Genomic DNA, 22,197 nt, shown 5'->3' on the forward strand with positions numbered 1-22,197 from the left:
ATATTAATCGCAACCAGCTTTAATTGACTGTTTCTGTGTGGAACCACATTACTACGGGATCCAAGCCAGAAAAATCCCAGGACCTGGCCAACAACTACGCGAAAACTCGAAAGTACGAGCCAGATGAAGGCAAATACCAGACCTACCCCAGACATAACCGGCGTTATCGTCCAAAATAGTAATCGCAACCAGGTTTAATTGACTGTTTCGGTGTGGTACCGCGTTACTACGTGATCCAAACCAGAAAAAAGCCAGGATCTGGCCAACAAGTATGCGAAAAATGCGAAAGTTCGAGCCAGATGAGGGCAAATACCAGACCTAACCCAGACATAACCGGCGTTATCCTCTAAAATATTAATCGGACCCAGGTTCAATTGACTGTTTCAGTGTGGTACCACTTTACTACGTGCTCCAAGCCAGACAAAGGCCAGGATCTGGCCAACAAGTATGCGAAAAATGCGAAAGTTCGAGCCAGATGAGGGCAAATACCAGAGCTAACCCAGACATAACCGGCGTTATCCTCTAAAATATTAATCGCTACCAGGTTTAATTGACTGTTTCGGTGTGGAACCACATTACTACGGGATCCAAGCCAGAGAAATCGCAGGATCTGGCCAACAACTATGCCAAAAACGCAAAAGTACGAGACAGATGACGGCAAATCCTAGACCTAGCCGAGACATAACCGGCGTTATCCTCTAAAATATTTATCGCAAACAGGTTTAATTGACTGCTTCAGTGTGGTACCACGTTACTACGTGATCCATACCGGAAAAAGGCCAGGATCTGGCAAACAAGTATGCGAAAAACGCGAAAGTACGAGCCAGATGAGGACAAATCCCAGACCTACCCGAGACATAACCGGCGTTATCCTCTAAAATATTAATCGCATACAGTTTAATTTACTGTTTCGGTGTGGAACCTCATTACAACGGGATCCAGGCCAGAAAAAACTCAGGATCTGGCCAACAAGTATGCGAAAAACGCGAAAGTATGAGCCAGTTGATTGCAAATACAGGACCAACAGAGACATAACCAGCGTTATCCTCTAAATACTAATCGGAACCAGCTTTTATTGACTGTTTCAGTCTGGTACCACATTACTACGGGATCCAAACCAGAAAAATCCCAGGATCTGGCCAGCAACTATGCGAAAAACGCGAGAGGACGAGCTAGATGAGGGCAAATACCAGACCTAACCCAGACATAACCGGCGTTATACTCCAAAATAGTTATCGCAACCAGGTTTAATTGACTGTTTCGGTGTGGCACCGCGCTACTACGTGATCCAAACCAGAAAAAGGCCAGGATCTGGCCAACAAGTATGCGATAAATGCGAAAGTGCGAGCCAGATGCGGGCAAATACCAGACCTAACCCAGACATAACCGGCGTTATCCTCTAAAATATTATTCGAAAAAAGGTTTAATTGACTGTTTCAGTGTGGTACCACATTACTGCGTGGTCCAAGCCAGAAGGAGGCCAGGATCTGCCCAACAAGTATGCGAAAAACGAGAAAGTATGAGCCAGATGATTGCAAATACCAGAACTAACCCAGACATAACCAGCGTTATCCTCTAAAATACTAATCGGAACCAGCTTTAATTGACAGTGTGGTACCACATTACTTCGTGATCCAAACCAGATAAAGGCCAGGATCTGGCCAACAAGTATGCGAAAAATGCGAAAGTACAAGCCAGATGAGGGCAAATCCTAGAACTATCCGAGACATAACCGGCGGTATCCTCTAAAATATTAATCGCAACCAGGTTTATTTGACCGTTTCGGTGTGGAACCACTTTACTACGTGGTTCAAGCCAAAAGAAGGCCAGGATCTGGCCAACAAGTATGCGAAAAACGCGAAAGTATGAGCCAGATGATTGTAAATACCAGACCTAATCGAGACATAACCGGCGTTATCCTCTAAAATATTAATCGCAACCAGGTTTTGTTTGACTGTTTCGATGTGGTACCGCATTACTACGTGATGCGAACAAGAAATATCCCAGGATCTGGCCAACAAGTATACGAAAAATGCGAAAGTATGTGCCTGGCGATTGCTAATACCAGAACTAACCGAGACATAACCGGCGTTATCCTCTAAAATATTAATCGCAACCAGCTTTAATTGACTGTTTCTGTGTGGAACCACATTACTACGGGATCCAAGCCAGAAAAATCCCAGGATCTGGCCAACAACTACGCGAAAACTCGAAAGTACGAGCCAGATGAGGGCAAATACCAGACCTAATCCAGACATAACCGGCGTTATCCTCTAAAATATTAATCGGACCCAGGTTTAATTGACTGTTTCGGTGTGGAACCACATTACTACGGGATCCAAGCCAGAAAAATCCGAGGATCTGGCCAACAACTATGCGAAAAACGCGAAAGTACGTGCCAGATGAGGGCAAATACCAGACCTAACCCAGACATAACCGGCGTTATACTCCAAAATAGTTATCGCTACCAGGTTTAATTGACTGTTTCGGTGTGGAACCACATTACTACGGGATCCAAACCAGAAAAAGCCCAGGATCAGGCCAACAAGTATGCGAAAAACTCGAAGGTATGTGCCAGATGATGGCAAATACCAGAATTAACCCAGACATAGCCAGCGTTATCCTCTAAAATACTTATCGGAACCAGCTTCTACTGACTGTTTCAGTGTGGTACCACATTACTACGTGATCCAAACCAGAAAAAGCCCAGGATCTGGCCAACAAGTATGCGAAAAACGCGAAACTATGTGCCAGATGATAGCAAATACCAGAACTAACCCAGACATAGCCAGCGTTATCCTCTAAAATACCTATCGGAACCAGCTTCTATTGACTGTTTCAGTGTGGTACCACATTACTACGTGATCCAAACCAGAAAAGGGCCAGGATCTGGCCAACAAGTGTGCGAAAAACGCGAAACTATGAGCCAGATGATTGCAAATACCAGAACTGACACAGACATAACCATCGTTATCCTCTAAAATACTAATCGGAACCAGCTTTTATTGACTGTTTCAGTGTGGTACCACATTACTACGGGATCCACACCAGAAAATGCTCAGGATCTGGCCAACAACTATGCGAAAAACGCAAAAGTACGAGACAGATGACGGCAAATCCTAGACCTAACCGAGACATAACCGGCGTTATCCTCTAAAATATTAATCGCTACCAGGTTTAACTGACTGTTTCCGTGTGGAACCACATTACTACGGGATCCAAGCCAGGAAAAGGCCAGGATCTGGCCAACAACTATGCGAAAAACGCGAAAGGACGAGCTAGATGAGGGCAAATACCAGACCTAACCCAGACATAACCGGCGTTATACTCCAAAATAGTTATCGCAACCAGGTTTAATTGACTGTTTCGGTGTGGCACCGCGCTACTACGTGATCCAAACCAGAAAAAGGCCAGGATCTGGCCAACAAGTATGCGAAGAATGCGAAGGTACGAGCCAGATGATGGCAAATACCAGACCTAACCCTGACATAACCGGCGTTATCCTCTAAAATATTAATCGGACCCAGGTTTAATTGAATGTTTCAGTGTGGTACCACATTGCTACGGGATCCAAACCAGAAAAACTCAGGATCTGGCCAACAAGTATGCGAAAAACGCGAAAGTACGAGACACATGACGGCAAATCCTAGACCTATCCGAGACATAACCGGCGTCATCCTCTAAAATATTAATCGCAACCAGGTTTAACTGACTGTTTCCGTGTGGAACCACATTACTACGGGATCCAAGCCAGGAAAAGGCCAGGATCTGGCCAACAACTATGCGAAAAACGCGAAAGTACGAGCCAGGTGAGGCCAAAGACCAGACCTAACCCAGACATAACCGGCGTTGTACTCCAAAATAGTTATCGCTACCAGGTTTAATTGACTGTTTCAGTGTGGTACCACATTGGTACGGGATCCAAACCAGAAAAAGCCCAGGATCAGGCCAACAAGTATGCGAAAAATGCGAAAGTACGAGCCAGATGAGGGCAAATACCAGACCTAACCCAGACATAACCGGCGTTATCCTCTAAAATATTATTCGAAAAAAGGTTTAATTGACTGTTTCAGTGTGGTACCACATTACTGCGTGGTCCAAGCCAGAAGGAGGCCAGGATCTGCCCAACAAGTATGCGAAAAACGAGAAAGTATGAGCCAGGTGATTGCAAATACCAGAACTAACCCAGACATAACCAGCGTTATCCTCTAAAATACTAATCGGAACCAGCTTTAATTGACAGTGTGGTACCACATTACTTCGTGATCCAAACCAGAAAAAGGCCAGGATCTGGCCAACAAGTATGCGAAAAATGCGAAAGTCCGAGCCAGATGAGGGCAAATACCAGACCTAACCAAGACGTAACCGGCGTTATCCTCTAAAATATTAATCGCAAAAAGATTTAGTTGACTGTTTCGGTGTGGTACCGCATTACTACGTGATCCAAATCAGAAATATCCCAGGATCTGGCCAACAAGTATGCGAAGAATGCGAAAGTACAAGCCAGATCCCCGTCTGGGCGGACGACCTGGCTGCCTCCCGGCGCAGCATGACTATGCTGCGTCGGGTGCAGAGGCGCATGGCGCTCAGGGTCGTCCGCGGGTATCGGACCATGTCACATGAGGCGGCGACGGTTCTAGCGGGGATGCCGCCCATGGACCTGCTCGCGCGGTCGCACGCGGTGATGTACCGGCACCGCGTCGACCGTCGCGCGGGGGTGGGGGCGGTCCCGGGCGGGCAGGAACCTGCTTGGGGCGATTTGAAGCGCCAGGCCCGGCAGTCCGTGTTGCTCGCGTGGCAGGAGCGGCTGGCTCTGCCAACCGCGGGGCACCGGACTGTCGGGGCTGTTCGGCCACTCCTGAAGGAGTGGCTGGACAGAGGCCATGGCAGCCTCACCTACCGGCTGGCACAGGTATTTTCCGGGCATGGCAGCTTCGGAAGATACCTGTGCCGGATAGGGAAGGAGCCGACGGCGCGTTGCTGCCACTGCGACGCTGAGCAGGACACGGCGGATCATACCCTGGAGGTATGCCCCGCGTGGGAGGGGGAGCGCCGTGTCCTGGTCGGCGTCGTCGGGCGGGATGTCTCGCTGCCGGGCGTGGTGCGCGCCATGCTCGGCAGCGAGGAGAAGTGGAGGGCCATGGCCTCCTTCTGCGAGAACGTAATGTTGCAGAAGGAGGCCGCGGGGAGGGAGCGCGAGCTTCAGCGGCGCGCTGAAGCTCGCGCTCGTGCGGTGGCCCGAGGTCGTCGCCCGGTCGCGAGGCGTCGCGGGCGGCCGCCTCGGCGTGGCGGATGACCTAGGCTGGGAGGGGGGTCCTGAGGGGACCCTCCTCCCGCCAGGCGGCGCCGGGTCGGACCGGTTGGGGGTAGGAGTGCCTCCCCCTACCGGTCCGACGCAAGGGGAGGCACCCTCGGCGGTCTGGTGCGGCCATGAACGCCCGGCCGCCGAGGGGTGGAAACGGGGTCGCGGGCGGTTGCGAGTTGGGGCTCGCAGCCGCCACTAAACGCGGCCCCGGGACGGATAGCGGCGGGATGGAGTGGCCCCGTCCCGCCGCTATGAGGCAGTGTGTCTACTGGGGGGACCGATTGTCCCCCCGGGGGATGGGCGCGAAAGCGCGGGCACGGGGAGGATACCGGAAGAATGCTTCGAGCGATTCCCGGTATCCTCCCAAAGCGTGCCGAAGGGTCACCGTGGGGTTTTTAGTGGGTAGGTCCCGCGCCTGTCGTTGTACGAGCGCGGGGAATCCCACACACCCCTCCCACCTCTCCCCAAGGAGGTGGGAGGGAGTCTTTCGAAGATTTTCCCCACGACAAAAAAAAAAAAAAAAAAAAAAGTACAAGCCAGATGAGGGCAAATCCTAGACCTATCCGAGACATAACCGGCGGTATCCTCTAAAATATTAATCGCAACCAGGTTTAATTGGCCGTTTCGGTGTGGAACCACTTTACTACGTGGTCCAAGCCAGAAGAAGGCCAGGATCTGGCCAACAAGTATGCGAAAAACGCGAAATTATGAGCCAGATGATTGTAAATACCAGACCTAACCGAGACATAACCGGCGTTATCCTCTAAAATATTAATTGCAACCAGGTTTTGTTTGACTGTTTCGGTGTGGTACCGCATTACTACGTGATGCAAACCAGAAATATCCCAGGATCTGCCCAACAAGTATGCGAAAAACGAGAAAGTACGAGCCAGATGATAGCAAATACCAGAACTATCCCAGACATAACCAGCGTTATCCTCTAAAATATTATTCGCAACAAGGTTTAGTTGACTGTTTCTGTGTGGAACCAGATTACTACGTGATCCAAACCAGAAAAAACCCGGGATCTGCCCAACAAGTATGCAAAAACGCGAAAGTATAAGCCAGTTGATTGCAAATACCAGACCTAATCTAGACATAACCGGCGTTATCCTCTAAAATATTAATCGCAACCAGGTTTAATTGACTGTTTCAGTTTGGCACCTCTTTACTACGTGGTCCAAGCCAGAAGAAGGCCAGGATCTGGCCAACGAGTATGCGAAAAATGCGAAAGTACAAGCCAGATGTGGGCAAATCCTAGACCTATCCGAGACATAACCGGCGTTATCCTCTAAAATATTAATCGCAACCAGGTTTAACTGACTGTTTCCGTGTGGAACCACATTACTACGGGATCCAAGCCAGAAAAAGGCCAGGATCTGGCCAACAAGTCTTGTGAAAAATGCGAATGTACGAGCCAGATGATGGCGAATACCAGACCTAACCCAGACATAACCGGCGTTATCCTCCAAAATAGTAATCGCAACCAGGTTTAATTGACTGTATCGGTGTGGTACCGCGTTACTACGTGATCCAAACCAGAAAATGGCCAGGATCTGGCCAACAAGTATGCGAAAAATGCGAAGGTACGAGCCAGACGAGGGCAAATACCAGAACTAACCCAGACATCACCGGCGTTATCCTCTAAAATATTAATCGGACCCAGGTTTAATTGACTTTCTCAGTGTGGTACCACATTACTACGTGGTCCAAGCGAGAAAAAGGCCAATATCTGGCCAACAAGTATGCGTAAAATGCAAAAGTACGAGCCAGAAGAGGGCAAATACCAGACCTAACCGAGACCTAACCGGCGTTATCCTCCCAAATATTAATCGCAACCAGGTTTCATTGACTGCTTCCGTGTGGTACCACATTACTACGTGATCCAAACCAGAAAAAGCCCAGGATCAGGCCAACAAGTATGCGAAAAACTCGAAGGTATGTGCCAGATGATGGCAAATACCAGAACTAACCCAGACATAACCATCGTTATCCTCTAAAATACTAATCGGAACCAGCTTTTATTGACTGTTTCGGTGAGGAACCTCATTACAACGGGATCCAGACCAGAAAAAACCCAGGATCTGGCCAACAAGTATGCGAAAAACGCGAAAGGACGAGCTAGATGACGGCAAATCCTAGACCTAACCGAGACATAACCGGCGTTATCCTCTAAAATATTTGTCGCAAACAGGTTTAATTGACTGCTTGAGTGTGGTACCACGTTACTACGTGATCCAAACCGGAAAAAGGCCAGGATCTGGCAAACAAGTATGCGAAAAACGCGAAAGGACGAGCTAGATGAGGGCAAATACCAGACCTAACCCAGACATAACCGGCGTTATACTCCAAAATAGTTATCGCAACCAGGTTTAATTGACTGTTGCGGTGTGGCACCGCGCTACTACGTGATCCAAACCAGAAAAAGGCCAGGATCTGGCCAACAAGTATGCGAAAAATGCGTAGGTACGAGCCAGATGATGGCAAACACCAGACCTAACCAAGACGTAACCGGCATTATCCTCTAAAATATTAATCGCAAAAAGGTTTAGTTGACTGTTTCGGTGTGGTACCGCATTACTACGTGATCCAAACCAGAAATATCCCAGGATCTGGCCAACAAGTATGCGAAAAATGCGAAAGTATGTGCCTGGCGATTGCAAATACCAGAACTAACCCAAGCATAACCAGCGTTATCCTCCAAAATATTAATCGCAACCAGGTTTAATTGACCGTTTCGGTGTGGAATCACATCACTACGGGATCCAAGCCAGAAAAAGGCTAGGATCTGGCCAACAAGAATGCGAAAAATGTGAAAGGACGAGCCAGATGAGGGCAAATATCAGACCTAACCCAGACATAACCGGGGTTATCCTCTAAAATATTAATCGCAACCAGGTTTAACTGACTGTTTCGGTGTGGTACCACATTACTACGTGGTCCAAGCCGGAAAAAGGCCACGATCTGGCCAACAAGTATGCGAAAAATGTGAAAGTACGTGCCAGATGAGGGCAAATACCAGACCTAACCCAGACATAACCTGCGTTATCCTCTAAAATATTAATCGGAACCAGGTTTAATTGACTGCTTCAGTGTGGTACCACATTACTGCCATGTCAAAGCCAGAAAAAGGCCAGGATCTGGCCAACAAGTATGCGAAAAACGCGAAAGTATGTGCCAGAAGATTGCTAATACCAGAACTAACTCAAACGTAACCAGCGTTATCCTCCAAACTATTAATCAGAACCAGCTTTTATTGACTGTTTCAGTGTGATACCACAGTACTACGTGATCCAAACCAGAAAAAACCCAGGATCTGCACAACAAGTATGCGAAAAACGCGAAAGTATGAGCCAGATGATTGCAGATACCAGAACTAACCCAGACATAACCTGCGTTATCCTCCAAAATATTAATCGCAACCAGGTTTAATTGACTGTTTCGGTGTGGAACCACATTACTACGTGATCCAAACCAGAAAAAACCCAGGATCTAGCCATCAAGTATGAGAAATATCCGAAAGAATGAGCCTGATGAGAGCAAATCCCAGACCTAACCTAGACCTTACATGCGTTATCCTCTAAAATATTGAGCGAAACCAGGTTTAATGGACTGTTTCAGTGTGGTACCACACTACTACGTGATCCAAACCAGAAAAAACCCAGGATCTAGCCATCAAGTATGAGAAATATGCGAAAGAATGAGCCTGATGAGAGCAAATCCCAGACCTAACCTAGACCTTACATGCGTCATCCTCTAAAATATTGTGCGAAACCAGGTTTAACTGACTGTTTCGGTGTGGTACCGCGTTACTACGTGATCCAAGGCAGAAAAAACCCAGGATCTGCCCAGCATGTATGCGAAAAATGCGAAAGGACGAGCCAGATGAGGGCAAATACCAGACCTAACCTATACATAACCGGCGTTATCCTCTAAAATATTAATCGCAACCAGGATTATTTGACTGTTTCGGTGTGGTACCGCATTACTACGGGATCCAAACCAGAAAAAACTTAGGATCTGGCCAACAAGTGTGCGAAATACGCGAAGGTATGAGCCAGATGATGGCAAATTCCAGACATAACTCAGACATAACCGGCGTTATCCTCTAAAATATTAATCGCAACCAGGTTTAGTTGACTGTTTCGGTGTGGTACCGCATTAGTACGTGGTCCAAACCAGAAAAATCCCAGGATATGGCCAACAACTATGCGAAAAACGCGAAAGTACGAGCCAGATGAGGGCATATACCAGACCTAACCCAGACATAACCGGCGATATCCTCTAAAATATTTATCGCGAACATGTTTAATTGACTGTTTCAGTGTGGTACCACATTGGTACGGGATCCAAACCAGAAAAATCCCAGGATCTGGCCAACAGGTATGCGAAAATTGCGAAAGTATGAGCCGGATGATTGCAAATACCAGAACTAACCCAGACATAACCAGCGTTATCCTCTAAAATATTAATCGGAACTAGATTCTATTGACTGTTTCAGTGTGGTACCACATTACTACGGGATCCAAACCAGAAAAAACTCAGGGTCTGGCCAACAAGTATGCGAAAAACGCGAAAGTACGAGACAGATGACGGCAAATCCTAGACCTAACCGAGACATAACCAGCGTTATCCTCCAAAATATTAATCGCAACCAGGTTTAATTGTCTGTTTCGGTGTGGAACCACATTACTACGTGATCCAAACCAGAAAAAACCCAGGATCTGCCCATCAAGTATGCGAAAAACGAGAAAGAATGAGCCAGATGATTGCAAATACCAGAACTAACCCAGACATAACCAGCGTTATTCTCTAAAATATTAATCGGAACCAGGTTTAATTGACTGTTTCGGTGTGGTACCGCATTACTACGTGATCCAAACCAGAATAAGGCCAGGATCTGGCCAACAAGTAAGCGAAAAATGCGGAAGTACGAGCCATATGAGGGCAAATACCAGACGTAACCCAGACATAACCGGCGTTATCCTCTAAAATATTAATCGGAACCAGGTTTAATTGACTGTTTCAGTGTGGTACCACATTACTACGTGGTCCAAGCTAGAAAAAGGCCTGGATCTGGCCAACGAGTATGCGAAAAATGCGAAAGTACGAGCCAGATGAGGGCAAATACCAGAACTAACCCAGACATTACCGGCGTTATCCTCTAAAATACAAATCGGAACCAGGTTTAATTGACTGTTTCGGTGTGGTACCGCGTTACTACGTGATCCAAGCCAGAAAAAACCCAGGATCTGCCCAACAAGTATGCGAAAAACGCGAATGTACGAGCCAGATGAGGGCAAATCCCAGACCTAACCGAGACATAACCTTCGTTATCCTCTAAAATATTAATCGCAACCAGGATTAATTGACTGTTTCGGTGTGGTATCACATTACTACGTGGTCCAAACCAGAAAAAAGCCAGGATCCGGCCAACAAGAATGCGAAAAATGCGAAAGTTCGAGCCAGATGTGGACAAATCCCAGAACTACCCGAGACATAACCGGCGTTATCCTCTAAAATATTAATCGCAACCAGGTTTAGTTGACTGTTTCGGTGTGGCACCGCATTACTACGTGATCCAAACCAGAAAAAGGCCTGGATCTGGCCATCAAGTATGCGAAAAATGCGAAAGTACGAGCCAGATGAGGGCAAATACCAGACGTAACCCAGACATAACCGGCGTTATCCTCTAAAATATTAATCAGAACCAGGCTTAATTGACTGTTTCAGTGCGGTACCACATTACTACGTGGTCCAAGCCAGAAGAAGGCCAGGATCTGGCCAACAAGTATGCGAAAAATGCGAAAGTACGAGCGAGATGAGGGCAAATACCAGAACTAACCCAGACATAACCGGCGTTATCCTATAAAATATTAATCGGAACCAGGTTTAATTGACTGTCTCAGTGCGGTACAACTTTACTACGTGGTCCTTGCCAGAAAAAGGCCAGGATCTGGCCAACAAGTATGCGAAAAATGCGAAAGTACGAGCCAGATGAGGGCAAATACCAGACCTAACCCGGACATTACCGGCGTTATCCTCTAAAATACAAATCGCAACCAGCTTTAATTGACTGTTTCGGTGTGGTACCGCATTACTACGTGATCCAAACCAGAAAAGAGCCAGGACCTGGCCAACAAGTATGCGGAAAATGCGAAAGGACGAGTCAGATGAGGGCAAATACCAGACCTAACCTATACATAACCGGCGTTATCCTCTAAAATATTAATCGCAACCAGGATTATTTGACTGTTTCGGTGTGGTACCGCGTTACTACGTGATCCAAGGCAGAAAAAACCCAGGATCTGCCCAGCATGTATGCGAAAAATGCGAAGGGACGAGCCAGATGAGGGCAAATACCAGACCTAACCTATACATAACCGGCGTTATCCTCTAAAATATTAATCGCAACCAGGATTATTTGACTGTTACGGTGTGGTACCGCATTACTACGGGATCCAAACCAGAAAAAACTTAGGATCTGGCCAACAAGTGTGCGAAATACGCGAAGGTATGAGCCAGATGATGGCAAATTCCAGACCTAACTCAGACATAACCGGCGTTATCCTCTAAAATATTAATCGCAACCAGGTTTAGTTGACTGTTTCGGTGTGGTACCGCATTAATACGTGGTCCAAACCAGAAAAATCCCAGGATATGGCCAACAACTATGCGAAAAACGCGAAAGTACGAGCCAGATGAGGGCATATACCAGACCTAACCCAGACATAACCGGCGATATCCTATAAAATATTTATCGCGAACATGTTTAATTGACTGTTTCAGTGTGGTACCACATTGGTACGGGATCCAAACCAGAAAAATCCGAGGATCTGGCCAACAGGTATGCGAAAAACGCGAAAGTATGTGCCAGATGATAGCAAATACCAGAACTAACCCAAACATAACCAGCGTTATCCCCCAAAATATTAATCGCAACCAGGTTTAATTGACTGTTTCGATGTGGAACCACATTACGACGGGATCCAAGCCACAAAACACCCGAGATCTGGCCAACAAGTACACGAAAATTGCGAAAGTATGAGCCGGATGATTGCAAATACCAGAACTAACCCAGACATAACCAGCGTTATCCTCTAAAATATTAATCGGAAACAGGTTTAATTGACTGTTTCGGTGTGGTACCGCATTACTACGTGATCCAAACCAGAAAAAGGCCAGGATCTGGCCAACAAGTAAGCGAAAAATGCGAAAGTACGAGCCATATGAGGGCAAATACCAGACGTAACCCAGATATAACCGGCGTTATCCTCTAAAATATTAATCGGAACCAGGTTTAATTGACTGTTTCAGTGTGGTACCACATTACTACGTGGTCCAAGCTAGAAAAAGGCCTGGATCTGGCCAACGAGTATGCGAAAAATGCGAAAGTACGAGCCAGATGAGGGCAAATACCAGAACTAACCCAGACATTACCGGCGTTATCCTCTAAAATACAAATCGGAACCAGGTTTAATTGACTGTTTCGGTGTGGTACCGCGTTACTACGTGATCCAAGCCAGAAAAAACCCAGGATCTGCCCAACAAGTATGCGAAAAACGCGAAAGTATGAGCCAGATGATTGCAATTGCCAAATCTAACCCAGACATAACCAGCGTTATCCTCTAAAATACTAATCGGAAGCTGCTTTTATTGACAGTGTGGTACCACATTACTACGCGATCCAAGCCAGAAAAAGCCCAGGATCTGCCCAACAAGTATGCGAAAAACGCGAAAGTATGTGCCAGATGATAGCAAATACCAGAACTAACCCAGACATAACCAGCGTTATCCTCTAAAATACTTATCGGAACCAGCTTCTATTGACTGTTTCAGTGTGGTACCGCATTACTACGGGATCCAAACCAGAAAAAACTCAGGATCTGGCCAACAAGTATGCGAAAAACGCGAAAGTACGAGCCAGATGAGGGCAAATTCCAGACCTAGCTCAGACATAACCGGCGTTATCCTCTAAAATATTAATCGCAACCAGGTTTAATTGACTGTTCCGGTGTGGAACCACATTACTACGGGATCCAAACCAGAAAAATCCCAGGATCTGACCAACAACTATGCGAAAAACGCGAAAGTACGAGCCAGATGAGGGCATATACCAGACCTAAGCCAGACATAACCGGCGATATCCTCTAAAATATTTATCGCGAACATGTTTAATTGACTGCTTCAGTGTGGTACCACATTACTACGTGATCCAAACCAAAAAATCCCTGGATCAGGCCAACAAGTGTGCGAAATACGCGAAAGTATGAGCCAGATGATTGCAAATACCAGAAATAACACAGACATAACCAGCGTTATCCTCTAAAATACTAATCGGAACCAGCTTTAATTGACTGTTTCAGTGTGGTACCACATTGGTACGGGATCCAAACCAGAAAAAACTCAGGATCTGGACAACAAGTATGCGAGAAACGCGAAAGTACGAGCCATATGAGGGCAAATACCAGACGTAACCCAGATATAACCGGCGTTATCCTCTAAAATATTAATCGGAACCAGCTTTAATTGACTGTTTCAGTGTGGTACCACATTGGTACGGGATCCAAACCGGAAAAAACTCAGGATCTGGGCAACAAGTATGCGAGAAACGCGAAAGTACGAGCCAGATGAGGGCAAATCCCAGACCTAACACAGACATAGCCGGCGTTATCCTGTAAAATATTAATCGCAACCAGGTTTAATTGACTGTTTCGGTGTGGTACCGCATTACTACGTGATCCAAACCAGAAAAAGGCCTGGATCTGGCCAACAAATATGCGAATAATGCGAAAGTACGAGCCAGATGAGGGCAAATACCAGACCTAACCAAGACATAACCGGCGTTATCCTCTAAAATATTAATCGGACCAAGGTTTAATTGACTGTTTCGGTGTGGAACCACATTACTGCCATGTCAAAGCCAGAAAAAGGCCAGGATCTGGCCAACAAGTATGCGAAAAATGCGAAAGTATGAGCCAGATGATTGCAAATACCAGGACTAACCCAGACATAACCAGCGTTATCCTCTAAAATACTAATCGGAACCAGCTTTTATTGACAGTGTGGTACCACATTATTACGTGATCCAAGCCAGAGAAAGCCCAGGATCTGGCCAACAAGTATGCAAAAAGTCCGAAAGTACGAGCCAGATGATGGCAAATCCCAGACCTAACCCAGACATAACCGGCGTTATCCTCTAAAATATTAATCGGACCAAGGTTTAATTGACTGTTTTAGTGTGGAACCACTTTACTAAGTGGTCCAAGCCAGAAAAAGGCCAGGATCTGGCCAACAAGTCTGCGAAAAATGCGAAGGTACGAGCCAGATGAGGGCAAATACCAGACCTAACCCAGACATAACCGGCGTTATCCTCTAAAATATTAATCGGACCAAGGTTTAATTGACTGTTTCGGTGTGGAACCACATTACTGCCATGTCAAAGCCAGAAAAAGGCCAGGATCTGGCCAACAAGTATGCGAAAAATGCGAAAGTATGAGCCAGATGATTGCAAATACCAGGACTAACCCAGACATAACCAGCGTTATCCTCTAAAATACTAATCGGAACCAGCTTTTATTGACAGTGTGGTACCACATTATTACGTGATCCAAGCCAGAGAAAGCCCAGGATCTGGCCAACAAGTATGCAAAAAGTCCGAAAGTACGAGCCAGATGATGGCAAATCCCAGACCTTACCGAGACATAACCGACGCTATCCTCTAAAATATTAATCGCAACCAGCTTTAATTGACTGTTTCGGTGTGGTACCGCATTACTACGTGATCCAAACCAGGAAAAGGCCTGGATCTGGCCAACAAGTATGCGAAAAACGCGAAAGTACCAGACAGATGACGCCAAATCCTAGACCTAACTGAGACATAACCGGCGATATCCTCTAAAATAATAATCGCAAACAGGTTTAATTGACTGTTCCAGTGTGGTACCACATTACTACGTGATTGAAAGCAGAAAAAGCCTAGGATCTGGCCAACAAGTATGCGAAAAATACGAAAGCACGAGCCAGATGATGGCAAATCCCAGACCTAACCGAGACATAACCAGCGTTATCCTCTCAAATACCTATCGGAACCAACTTCTATTGACTGTTTCAGTGTGGTACCACATTACTACGTGATGCAAACCAGAAAAAGCCCAGGATCTGGCCAACAAGTATGCGAAAAACTCGAAGGTATGTGCCAGATGATAGCAAATACCAGAACTAACCCAGACATAACCAGCGTTATCCTCTAAAATACTTACCGGAACCAGCTTCTATTGACTGTTTCAGTGTGGTACCGCATTACTACGGGATCGAAACCAGAAAAAACTCAGGATCTGTCCAACAAGTATGCGAAAAACACGAAAGTACGAGCCAGATGAGGGCAAATACCAGAACTAACCCAGGCATAACCAGCGTTATCCTCTAAATTACTATTCGGAACCAGCTTCTATTGACTGTTCCAGTGTGGTACCACATTAGTACGTGATCCAAACCAGAAAAAGCCTAGGATCTGGCCAACAAGTATGCGAAAAATACGAGAGCACGTGCCAGATGATGGCAAATCCCAGACCTAACCGAGACATAACCAGCGTTATCCTCTAAAATACTATTCGGAACCAGCTTCTATTGACTGTTCCAGTGTGGTACCACATTAGTACGTGATCGAAACCAGAAAAAGCCTAGGATCTGGCCAACAAGTATGCGAAAAATACGAAAGTACGAGGCAGATGATGGCAAATCCCAGACCTAACCGAGACATAACCAGCGTTATCCTCTCAAATACCTATCGGAACCAACTTCTATTGACTGTTTCAGTGTGGTACCACATTACTACGTGATCCAAACCAGAAAAACCCCAGGATCTGGCCAACAAGTATGCGAAAAACTCGAAGGTATGTGCCAGATTATAGCAAATACCAGAACTAACCCAGACATAACCAGCGTTATCCTCTAAAATACTTATCGGAACCAGCTTCTATTGACTGTTTCAGTGTGGTACCGCATTACTATGGGATCCAAACCAGAAAAACCCCAGGATCTGGCCAACAAGTATGCGAAAAACTCGAAGGTATGTGCCAGATTATAGCAAATACCAGAACTAACCCAGACATAACCAGCGTTATCCTCCAAAATACTTATCGGAACCAGCTTCTATTGACTGTTTCAGTGTGGTACCGCACTACTATGGGATCCAAACCAGAAAAAACTCAGGATCTGGCCAATAAGTATGCAAGAAACGCGAAAGTACGAGCCAGATGAGGGCAAATACCAGACCTAACCCAGACATATCCGGCGTTACCCTCTAAAATATTAATCGCAACCAGGTTTAATTGACTGTTTCGGGGTGGAACCACATTGCTACGGGATTCAATCCAGAAAAATCCCAGGATCTGGCCAACAACTATGCGAAAAACGCGAAAGTATGAGCCAGATGATTGCAAATACCAGAACTAACACAGACATAATCAGCGTTATCCTCGAAAATACTAATCGGAACCAGCTTTAATTGACTGTTTCAGTGTGGTACCACATTGGTACGGGATCCAAACCAGAAAAAACTCAGGATCTGGCCAACAAGTATGCGAAAAACGCGAAAGTAGGAGCCAGATGAGGGCAAATCCCAGACCTATCCCAGACATTACCGGCGTTATCCCCCAAAATAGTAATCGCAACCAGGTTTAATTGACTGTATCGGTGTGGTACCGCGTTACTACGTGACCCTAACCAGAAAAAGGCCAGGATTTGGCCAAGAAGTATGCGAAAAGTGCGAAAATACGAGCCAGATGAGGGCAAATACCAGACGTAACCCAGACATAACCGGCGTTATCCTCTAAAATATTAATCGGACCAAGGTTTAATTGACTGTTTCGGTGTGGAACCACATTACTGCCATGTCAAAGCCAGAAAAAGGCCAGGATCTGGCCAACAAGTATGCGAAAAATGCGAAAGTATGAGCCAGATGATTGCAAATACCAGGGCTAACCCAGACATAACCAGCGTTATCCTCTAAAATACTAATCGCAACCAGCTTTTATTGACAGTGTGGTACCACATTATTACGTGATCCAAGCCAGAAAAAGCCCAGGATCTGGCCAACAAGTATGCGAAAAATGCGAAAGTACGAGCCAGATGAGGGCAAATACCAGACGTAACCCAGACATAACCGGCGTTATCCTCTAAAATATTAATCGCAACCAGGTTTAGTTGACTGTTTCGGTGAGGTACCGCATTAATACGTGATCCAAGCCAGAAAAAGCCCAGGATCTGGCCAACAAGTATGCGAACAATGCGAAAGTACGAGCCAGATGAGGGCAAATACCAGACCTAACCAAGACGTAACCGGCGTTATCCTCTAAAATATTAATCGCAACTAGGTTTAATTGACAGTTTCAGTGTGATACCACATTACTACATGGTCCAAGCCAGAAAAAGGCCGGGATCTGGCCAGCAAGTATGCGAACAATGCGAAAGTACGAGCCAGATGAGGGCAAATACCAGACCTAACCCAGACATAACCTGCGTTATCCTCTAAAATATTAATCGCAACCAGGTTTAATTGACTGTTTCGGTGTGGTACCGCATTACTACGTGATCCAAACCAGAAAAAGGCCAGGATCTGGCCAACAAGTATGCGAAAAACGCGAAAGTACGAGCCTGATGAAGATAAATCTCAGACCTACCCGAGGCATAACCGCGTCATCCTCTAAAATATTAATCGCAACCAGTTTAATTGACTGTTTCGTTGTGGAATCTCACTACTACGGGATCCAAACCAGAAAAAAACCCAGGTTCTGGCCAACAACTATGCGGACAACGCGAAAGTATGAGCCTGATGATTCCAAATACCAGAACTAACCCAGGCATAACCAGCGTTATCCTCTAAAATACTAAGCGGAACCAGCTTCTATTGACTGTTTCAGTGTGGTACCACATTACTACGTGCTCCAAACCAGAAAAAGGCCAGGATCTGGCCAACAAGTATGCGAAAAACGCGAAAGTATGAGCCAGATGATTGCAAATACCAGAACGTAACCCTGACATAACCAGCGTTATCCTCTAAAATACTAATCGGAACCAGCTTTTATTGACAGTGTGGTTCCACATTACTACGTGATCCAAGCCAGAAAAAGCGCAGGATCTGGCCAACAAGTATGCGAACAATGCGAAAGTACGAGCCAGATGAGGGCAAATACCAGACCTAACCATGACGTAACAGGCGTTATCCTCTAAAATATTAATCGCAACCAGGTTTAGTTGACTGTTTCGGTGAGGTACCGCATTAATACGTGATCCAAACCGGAAATATCCCAGGATGTGGCCAACAAGTATGCGAAAAATGCGAAAGTACGAGCCAGATGAGGGCAAATACCAGACCTAACCCAGACATAACCGGCGTTATCCTCTAAAATATTAATCGCAACCAGGTTTAGTTGACTGTTTCGGTGAGGTACCGCATTAATACGTGATCCAAACCAGAAATACCCCAGGATCTGCCCAGCAAGTATGCGAAAAACGCGAAAGTATGAGGCAGATGATTACAAATACCAGAACTAACCCAGACATAACCAGCGTTATCCTCTAAAATACTAATCGGAACCAGCTTTTATTGACAGTGTGGTACCACATTACTACGTGATCCAAGCCAGAAAAAGCCGAGGATCTGGCCAACAAGTATGCGAACAATGCGAAAGTACGAGCCAGATGAGGGCAAATACCAGACCTAACCAAGACGTAACCGGCGTTATCCTCTAAAATATTAATCGCAACCAGGTTTAATTGACAGTTTCAGTGTGATACCACATTACAACATGGTCCAAGCCAGAAAAAGGCCGGGATCTGGCCAGCAAGTATGCGAAAAATGCGAAAGTACGAGCCAGATGAGGGCAAATCCCAGACCTAACCCAGACATAACCTGCGTTATCCTCTAAAATATTAATCGCAACCAGGTTTAATTGACTGTTTCGGTGTGGTACCGCATTACTACGTGATCCATACCAGAAAATGGCCAGGGTCCGGCCAACAAGTATGCGAAAAATGCGAAAGTACGAGCCAGATGAGGGCAAATACCAGACGTAACCCAGACATAACCGGCGTTATCCTCTAAAATACTATTCGGAACCAGCTTCTATTGACTGTTCCAGTGTGGTACCACATTAGTACGTGATCCAAACCAGAAAAAGCCTAGGGTCTGGCCAACAGGTATGCGAAAAATACGAAAGCACGAGCCGGATGATGGCAAATCCCAGACCTTATCGAGACATAACCGGCGTTATCCTCTAAAATATTAATCGCAACCAGGTTTAATTGACTGTTTCGGTGTGGTACCGCATTAGTACGTGATCCAAACCAGAAAAAGCCCTGGATCTGGCCAACAAGTATGCGAAAAATGCGAAAGTACGAGCCAGATGATTGCTAATACCAGAACTAACCCAAACGTAACCAGCGTTATCCTCCAAACTATTAATCGGAAGCAGCTCATATTGACTGTTTCAGTGTGGTACCACATTACTACATGATCCAAACCAGAAAAAGGCCAGGATCTGGCCAGCAAGTATGCGAAAAATGCGAAAGTACGAGCCAGATGATTGCTAATACCAGAACTAACCCAAACGTAACCAGCGTTATCCTCCAAACTATTAATCGGAAGCAGCTCATATTGACTGTTTCAGTGTGGTACCACATTACTACGTGGTCCAAGCCAGAAAAAGGCCAGGATCTGGCCAGCAAGTATGCGAAAAATGCGAAAGTATGTGCCTGATAATTGCAAATACCAGTACTAACCCGAACGTAACCAGCGTTATCCTCCAAACTATTAATCGGAACCAGCTTTTATTGACTGTTTCAGTGTGGTACCACATTACTACGTGGTCAAAGCCAGAAAAAGGCCAGGATCTGGCCACCAAGTGTGCGAAAAACGCGAAAGTATGAGCCAGATGATTGCAAATACCAGAACTAACCCAGACATAACCAGCGTTATCCTCTAAAATACTAATCGGAACCAGCTTTTATTGACTGTTTCGGTGTGGTACGGCATTACTACGTGATCCAAACCAGAAAAAGGCCTGGATCTGGCCAACAAGTATGCGAAAAATGCGAAAGTACGAGCCAGATGATTGCTAATACCAGAACTAACCCAAACGTAACCAGCGTTATCCTCCAAACTATTAATCGGAAGCAGCTCATATTGACTGTTTCAGTGTGGTACCACATTACTACATGATCCAAACCAGAAAAAACCCAGGATCTGCCCAACAAGTATGCGAAAAATGCGAAAGTACGAGCCAGATGAGGGCAAATGCCAGAACTAACCCAGACATAACCGGCGTTTCCCTCTAAAATATTAATCGGAACCAGGTATAGCTGACTGTTTCGGTGTGGTACCACATTACTACATGATCCAAACCAGAAAAAACCCAGGATCTGCCCAAGAAGTATGTGAAGAACGCGAAAGTATCAGCCAGATCTACTGGGGGGACCGATTGTCCCCCCGGGGGATGGGCGCGAAAGCGCGGGCACGGGGAGGATACCGGATGAATGCTTCGAGCGATTCCCGGTATCCTCCCAAAGCGTGCCGAAGGGTCACCGTGGGGTTTTTAGTGGGTAGGTCCCGCGCCTGTCGTTGTACGGGCGCGGGGAATCCCACACACCCCTCCCACCTCTCCCCAAGGAGGTGGGAGGGAGTCTTTCGAAGATTTTCCCCACGACAAAAAAAAAAAAAAAAAAGTATCAGCCAGATGATTGCAAATACCAGAACTAACCCAGACATAACCAGCGTTATCCTCTAAAATACTAATCGGAACCAGCTTTTATTGACAGTGTGGTACCACATTACTACGTGATCCAAGCCAGAAAAAGCCCACGATCTGGCCAACAAGTATGCGATCAATGCGAAGGTACGAGCCAGATGAGGGCATATCCCAGACCTAACCGAGACGTAACCGGCGTTATCCTCTAAAATATTAATCGCAACCAGGTTTGATTGACTGTTTCGGTGCGGTACCGCACTACTACGTGGTCCAAGCCAGAAAAATGCCAGGATCTGAAAAACAAGTATGCGAAAAATGCGAAAGTACGAGCCAGATGATTGCTAATACCAGAACTAACCCAAACATAACCAGCGTTAACCTCCAAACTATTAATCGCAACCAGCTTTTATTGACTGTTTCAGTGTGGTACCACATTACTACGTGGTCCAAGCCGGAAAAAGGCCAGGTTCTGGCCAACAAGTATGCAAAAAGTGCGAAATTATGAGCCAGATGAGGGCATATCCCAGATCTAACCGAGACATAACCGGCGTTAACCTCTAAAATAATAATCGCAACCAGGATTAATTGACTGCTTCGGTGTGGTACCGCGTTACTACGTGGTCCAAGCCAGAAAAAGGCCAGGATCTGCCCAACAAGTATGCGAGAAATGCGAACGTATGTGCCTGATGATTGCAAATACCAGAACTAACCCAAACATAACCAGCGTTGTCCTCCAAAATATTAATCGCAACCAGGTTTAATTGACTGTTTCGGTGTGGAACCACATTACGACGGGATCCAAACCACAAAAAACCCGAGTTCTAGCCAACAAGTAAGTGAAAAATGCGAAAGTAGGAGCCAGATGAGGGCAAATACCAGAACTAATCTAGACATAACCAGCGTTATCCTCTAAAATACTATTCGGAACCAGTTTCTATTGACAGTTCCAGTGTGGTAACACATTAGTACGTGATCCAATCCAGAAAATGGCTAGGATCTGGCCAACAAGTATGCGAAAAATACGAAAGCACGAGCCAGATGATGGCAAATCCCAGACCTAACCGAGACATAACCGGCGTTATCCTCTAAAATATTAATCGCAACCAACTTCTATTGACTGTTTCAGTGTGGTACCACATTACT

Source organism: Colletes latitarsis, unplaced genomic scaffold (assembly GCF_051014445.1).
Source record: "Colletes latitarsis isolate SP2378_abdomen unplaced genomic scaffold, iyColLati1 scaffold0013, whole genome shotgun sequence".
In the NCBI taxonomy this organism is placed as follows: domain Eukaryota; kingdom Metazoa; phylum Arthropoda; class Insecta; order Hymenoptera; family Colletidae; genus Colletes; species Colletes latitarsis.